The following is a 7,857-nucleotide window of genomic DNA, read 5'->3' as shown; positions in this document are numbered from 1 at the left end:
TGTTGACCCTCCTTTGTCAATGACTGTTGTCTTAAATGGGGCAAGCTTGATGTGAGGAACAAATGGTGTCCTCTGGCGACTGAGTCGGTACTGCTCAACTGTCTCCCAACAGGATTGGATGTGACCTCTGTCTAAGCCATTTGAGTCTGAATTGTGTGATATGGCTTGTCAGATCAAACTAGGTTAACGTTTCTGGAAGCTTACAGAGAAGGAGGAAAAGGGAGCAGGTTAATCCAGCAGAAAGAATATAAGAGGGCAGAAGAAGTATCTGTCTTCTCAATCAGATACGTTGATAAAAGGGTCAAAAGCATATATATCTGGGGTGTCCTTTTGACTCTCACTTTCTGTAGTTATTCAACACCAGGAAATATATGTCGGCTTCCTAAAAGCCTACAAACAAGAATGGAAGATGGGGAAAAAAATATAAAAAAGAAAGTTGTCAAAAATATGTATGAGATATCTGATGCGAGGACTTTCTCATTATTCATCAGTAACATGATTCCAAAATAATTGTCAAATATTGGAATTCACCCTTTACCTGTCATGACAATATTATAAAGGTGTTTTGTTTTTGTCCTTTTATAACATAGAAAATAGTTAAGGATTATTGTGAATACATAATTTCCTGTCCACGTTTAAAGTTAATTAAGTAACATGAATATAAAATCACATTTCCTCTCTTGTTTAGAGAAATTTTCCAGATTCTCTATTTCTAACATAATAAAGAAATGTGTTCTGGTTTAATGAGCACAGGAATTAGACATTGCGACTGACATGAATAAGACAGGTGTTGGAAGAGAAGATCTGTAGGGTTTACTAGAGATTTTATAAAATGTTACCTGTTTTTTTTTTTTTAGAGAAAATAGCTTAATTCATACTTCTCAGGTGACTATGTGAATGAGAACCCAGATAGCCATCAAAATGTACAAATTTTGAAATGCATTCTCAAATTTAAGATGCACGTAAAATACATTGGATACATGGATACATGTATCCTATCTATTGGGTGAATACAAATAAAAACAAATGTATTAAGTAGTTCTGATTTTAAAATCATTCCCAGAATACTGAATTTGATGCAATAAAAGTATGCCAAACTGAGTTAAACTATTTTTTTGGAGCCAGCTATTTCAGCAAGAAAGATTTTTTTTACTTATTATCCATCTGGATGTAAAACCAGAAAAGTGAAACATAGAAATGGGTTCAGCAACCCACTTAGCAGTACATGCAGCATTGGCCAAGATCTAGAAAAGCAGTTAAGTGCTTGATGTACAGTCCTTCTTCACCTAAGGATCACGTTGTTACCTCCAAGACATCCATTATGAAAGAGGAGAGGCCGCCTGAGATATTAATTGGGGAGAAAAAGAAACTGTTTTGCATTACATCGTTAGTTTTTTGTTCTTACGTGATCTAGATGGGTTTATTTTATTTTAAGACTTCTTGTAGATCACTTGATGTATAAATCAGGGCATGAATAATTTAAATAAACTTCAGCTGTCTTTGAACATCTTTCTGAAATATATCTAGCAGAATGACACTTGTATCCGTCCTCTGAAAGATAGGGCAGTATGGATGTTCTTTTGTTTGACGAAGCCCAATTCTACCCAATATGGAGCACGTTATGCATATTGTGTAGTGTTTCCCCTCCTTAGAAGTTGCTAAGTTGTTGTTTTTTTAACCACAATAAATGCTGTAAGGACATCCAAGGACAGGAAGTCTATTGACCATCACACATAAATATTTTATCAATTTCTGCATAGAATCCCCTGAATATGAAAACTCTGACGTCTGGAAAAAAAAAACTGAAGTTATTACAGGATACCGATCTCTTAATAATAGAACAGAGTAAAGCTTTTGGCACAAATTAACCATATCTGTGCAGTTTGCAATACCACCCTTAGAAACACAATTATGATTGCCATCTAAAGCTAAGGGACAAGGGCTGCCTGATTAGCTCTGACGCTGGCTGGCATCCTGCCACTGTAACAGATGGGTATCAGGGACAAGGAGCCAGAAGATCTTATATGTGCAATAGGTGTAAAAGGTTAGGTCACAGTTCCCAGTTACAGGGCCATATGGCTTTGCAATCACAGTTGCCATCACAAAGAAAAAAATGGGTTTTGAACACAATCTTGAACTGAGGAAGAAAAGTAGGAAAGGATGAACAACAGAATTCCTCTTGATAACTTTCTCTTTTTCTGCACAGAGCACATGCAAAACTCAGACACTATTTATTTGTTTGATACACTCATAGTGTTTCATGTATTTTGAAGTGTAATAAAGGTATTTTAATGTCCTAGAGCAATGGTTCCCAAACTTGGCAACTTTAAGACTTGTGGACTTCAACTCCCAGAATTCTCCAGCCAGCTCTGCTAACCCTAACCCTAACCCTAACCCTAACCCTAACCCTAACCCTAACCCTAACCCTAACCCTAACCCTAACCCTAACCCTAACCCTAACCCTAACCCTAACCCTAACCCTAACCCTAACCCTAACCCTAACCCCAGCTCTGCTGGCTGGAGAATTCTAGGAGTTGAAGTCCACAAGTCTTAAAGTTGCCAAGTTTGGGAATCACTGTCCTAGAGATATGCATGGGAATGAAAGGCAGCATATAAGTATAGCCGAAGTTCTTTAAAACTCCATGGTTCAAATGGCTGTTTGCGTTTAGCTCCCAGCTGTGTAATTATTCGAGATGATTTCTTTAGTTTTCACGAGAGAAAGTTTCCACATGTCTCCCTAGATCAGTGTTTCTCAACCTTGGTAACTTGAAGATGTCTGGACTTCAACTCCCAGAATTCCCCAGCCAGCGAATGCTGGCTGGGGAATTCTGGGAGTTGAAGTCCAGACATCTTCAAGTTGCCAAGGTTGAGAAACACTGCCCTAGATCCTTTAAGAAAATAGAAATAACTTGATCATTTTACCTATCTCCTCTCCTCACCTGTCCTTATATTTTACAAGTGAAGTCATGATCTTGTGATCATTAAATGTGCTTGGGATACAGTATTTATTCTCTCACATCAAGGGACATTTCTGATGACATTACCTGGGACCTGATAGAAGCAGGGGAGAAAGAATCACTAAATCCAAACCATCACTAAATTTTCTGTGGGCAGAGAATCTACCTAGACAGAAAAACAAGCGAACCATCACCAAGGATAAGAGCCAGTTTGGTGTAGTGGTTATAGCATCAGGCTTAAAACCAGGTGACTATGAGTTCAAAACCAGCTGGGTGGCCTGAGGCCAGTCATCTTCTTTCAACCCTAGGAGGAGGCAAGGACAAGCATCTTCTGGAAAACCTTGCCAAGAAAACTACAGGGACTAATCCAGGTAATTGCAGAAGCAACAATATTCATTCATTTTTCACCAAGAATGGTGAAATGTAATCAATAAACATAGTGCATAATGGTGCTCTGTCTGTTTACGTTGACATATTTTTGTGAAGGGCACAAAGAGATTCTACTTTTTCAATTCCTTCATTTGGAATGACTCTTCTCACTGCAAAAAACTAGTCCAAACATCTCTATGTAGTTTAAACCTTCTCTTTTTTCAAAATGGGTTGCAGTTTGCATTTTTTTTAAGTGCGAAGTATTCTGTAAGCTACTATTGTATAAATGTATCTATTTCTCATTTAGATTCAGGATTATAAAACTAGAAATTATATCGGGGAGTGTAGCTTTTTTCAACGAGAGGTAGACTTGCTTTCTATACAGCTCAGTGTTCAATATTTTGTGTGTGCAAATGCCAAGCAAGGAAATAAGAGAAATTGAAAATTTCTAAATACACACATTTTGAGATATAACTCACACATATAATTTCACTTCAGCACTTCAAAAATCTGAAGAAAAAATTAAAAAGTCATTCAAAGTAAAACAATAATTCAGGAAATGTGAAATTGACATCTCTGATTAAAGAAAGAACAATAACTACATTTATTAGGGACTGGAAATTTCTTATGAACATTTTGCTGAAAAAAGAGAAAAAACATGTTTTTTGGAATCATACTTTGTGTGAAGTGAAAGGGATTTTCTTCACAAAAAGAAGCATGAATTTTAGATGATAAAATTGACTTGTCTAGTTAGAGAAAGGCCAATAACTGCATTTATCAGTGACTGAAAATCCTTTATGGACTTTTTGCTGAAGAGAGAGAGAGAGAAAAATCAACTTGTGATTTATGAGTTTGATGATTAGACTATGGAAAGAAGGAAACTATGTTATAACCTTAGAGAGCAATTATAATTGCTGTTAAAAAAGGAAGCCTCTTCTTGATAACTTTTTGTTTGATTTTTGTTTTCCATTTCTTTGCAATTTTTTATTTCCTTATTACTTTTCTTTGTTTTCATTATTTCTCTCTGTCAAAAATTGTCTTGTTTTTATTCTTTTAAAGGGTTATTTAACAAAGATTTACATATAGCATGAACTTTGATAATTTGGATTCAAAACAAGATGTTTTGGAAAAGTGAACTTTTATAAGCCAGATATGCTTGAATGAAATGCTTCTGGGAATTGACATTTTCCTGTGTTATTTTTGTAGCTTAAGGTCTGCTTTCTGGCCACTAGCAAATCAACCAATTATTTTATGTTAATACCAATTAGAGGAATCTCCTAGAGAAAAGGGTGGCATTTTGATTATTTTCCAGAATGAGCTTTCTTTTTTCTTTTTTGTAAAAACATAATTTTACTATAGTTAACTGAAAGTCCATCATTTTAGTAATAATTGTTTTAGATTCCTAAGATGTTTGCTTATCATACTGCCCATCTCACGCAGCATGTTTCTGGGAGACTTACAATTTAAAAAACCCATAGCAATAAAATAGCAATACATAAAGTAGCAATACAAAATAGCAATGTAATCATCAACAATATAGTTATTTTCCAAGGTTTATTGGGGAATAGGTGACCGGAAGAGAAATGGCTATCACAAATGACAAGCGTGAACCAGGATGATATAATGTTGGACCAGGACCAAGGAGAGGCAGTTCTGGAAGCTTACTATGAATTGTGTGAGTTGTCAATCAGTTCAACCCTGTTGTTGTTGTTGTTGTTGTTGTTAGTCATGAAGTCGTGTCCGACCCATCATGACCCCATGGACAACTCTCCTCCAGGCAACATTGGTTTTTTGTTGTTGTTGTTAGAACTGAATTCATTTTCCCAATATGCTAAACTTTCAATCTAATTCTGACATCTCCAAACAATGCCATATTTTCTCATCAGTAACAGCATATGAGTAGCCATATAAGATTGGATACAAAAATGCTGTGCCTAGGTGTTTTTTTTTTTGTTGTTGTTGTTAAAGTGCAAATATCTTCAGTAATGAGATTAAAAGGAACCTACAATTTCTAAAATCCAGGGACAGGAGAATGGAAAAAAATCCAGCCTTTTTTTTTTAACCTTGGTAGAGAGTTATGAATATTTAGCTCTTAAAAATCTGGGTCTGAATTAGCGATTCAATTAGGTTTCCACTACTTTTTCTTTCACAGGATTCTCAATTTTAATCGCATTTTGACAAGTACTGTAAATACTATAATATAAATAAATATATTTCGTTAACTTGTCTTGAATGGTTTGGTAAACATTTTTTTTTAATTTTGGGAGGGAGTGTAGTTAATTAGAACTTAGATATTTTTTTTTCAAAAGTAAAAGTGAAAGAAAGTGGATTTTTTTAAAAATTAATGTCTGCTTAAACACAAAATTAATGGACATGTTTATCTCTAGAGAAAGAAAAACAATATTAAGAATGATAAAAACACCCAGCAAGAACCAGAAAACAGAGCATCTTCACATACAATACGCATTATGACAAAATATTTCATTGGATCCTTTGTGGCATTTTGATAACATTTTGAGTTTTGTTGCCTGTCTCTATCTGAAAAAGAAATGTTTACATTCAATATTCAGCAGTATTATCGGTCAGTAGTTATCTAAGTAACATTGACACATTATTCATGGGATTCAGGGGCTCATAATAGCAATAGCAATAGCAGTTAGACTTATATACCGCTTCATGGGCCTTTCAGCCCTCTCTAAGCGGTTTACAGAGTCAGCATATCGCCCCCAACAACAATCCGGCTCCTCATTTCACCCACCTCGGAAGGATGGAAGGCTGAGTCGACCCTGAGCCGGTGAGATTTGAACAGCCGAACTGCAGAACTGCAGTCAGCTGAAGTGGCCTGCAGTGCTGCATTTAACCACTGTGCCACCTCGGCTCTAACATAAAATTAGACATAAAATTATGTCATTAAAATTAAGGCATTCTTTTGCATGAGAGAACTGGATAACTGTATTGGTCAACTGGATTTGTTATCAGGAACCTGCAATTTGATTATATATAATATGTTGAATTACAACTATTAGAAACCTCCAACTATGGGCTAATAGTTTATAGTCAATTATACCACCATATAAAGCTGCGGTCAGGACAAACTTCACATAAGTTTTCATGACAACATTTGCATTTTTTCCACTACTAAAAGTTTAAATGTATGGAAGTGGGTGGGTGGGTGAATAGATGGGTGGTATTGGTTAGTCGTTCCAATAAATATATATTGTTTAAATAACTAACCACATCCTTTTGGGATCCAGATAAAAATTGGCCAAATTGCTATTTGAGGCTTTAAAAAATCAACCCCCTCCCTCTATATATTATAGCTTTTACAGTTTCAAAGTCTTATTTTGAAAGGACGCGACCATCCTTTTCTTTGATCATGCGCTAAGCTGAGTTTTGATTCCCGTTTCCAAAATCCTATATAGAAAGGGGTTTTTTTCCCCTTTTCTTTTTCCTCTTTCTTTTTTTTTTGAAAAGAAGACACATGCAAAATTACAGCTAAACTTTTATGAATCTAATTCTGGGTGTTAGTCTGTATTTGCAGCTTTGTCTCTTTTATTATAGCTTTCTTTCCTCTTCTAGTCAAAGATGAAGGAAACATAATAGGCGCTTTCTTCAGGAAGCAGATACAATCTTCAAATGTTCCCTCTTAAAGACAGATTAATGAATGGATGCTTGTTTTAATTCCTCTTACATTTCATTGAACTATTCTGCTTTGTAAAAAAAAATGGAAGTATTACTGTAAACAAGTAAGCCACGAATGAGGCCCAGATCTCTACATCCATTACCATTTACCAATTAGAATATTAAAAATCTGTTTCCACTTTGCATCCATGTTTGCAAAAAATCAGCAACATTTTTTTTAAAGGGGGTTCCGTTTTCCTTGGAAGGAAAACTTCCAAGATGAAATAAAATATAGCTTATTAATCAGTGCTGAAACTAGTAGCATTATGCTTTTGCCTCAGCAGGATCAAGGTCAAATCTTGCATAGCCCAGTCTCTCATCACTACGTCAAACTATTTCCAATATTCATTTCCTAATTTAATTTAATTTAACCAATTTAAAATGACCACCCACTCTGGAAGGCTCTTGGCAGCTTGCAAAGCCCATAAAAGGAGTGAAACAAATAAAATGTACAATGGAAGTTTCAGCCTAGGTTGAAATAACTACAACAAACAGCACGAAAAGTACAAAGTATATTGTGTCAGTGCTTCAGTAATTTCTGGAATCCCAGAGAAGTGAGCACTGACAAAATACCTGGAGGAATTCTGTCCTAAGAAGGTACGGGACCACATCATTTATGTAAAGTAGATGCAACATTACATTCACAAGTTGGAAGGCTCAAATATGAATCTGAAGATCCATGAAAATCCTCCAAGTTTTGATCGGGACTTCACATCTCTAATACTGCAGGTAAAGGTAAAGGTTCTCCTCGCACATATGTGCTAGTCGTTCCCGACTCTAGGGGGTGGTGCTCATCTCTATTTCAAAGCCAAAGAGCCAGCGCTGTCCAAAGAAGTCTCTGTGATCATGT

The sequence above is a fragment of the Thamnophis elegans genome, chromosome 5 (genome assembly GCF_009769535.1).
Source record: "Thamnophis elegans isolate rThaEle1 chromosome 5, rThaEle1.pri, whole genome shotgun sequence".
Classification (NCBI taxonomy): Eukaryota; Metazoa; Chordata; class Lepidosauria; order Squamata; family Colubridae; genus Thamnophis; species Thamnophis elegans.
This window is presented reverse-complemented; position numbering follows the sequence as displayed.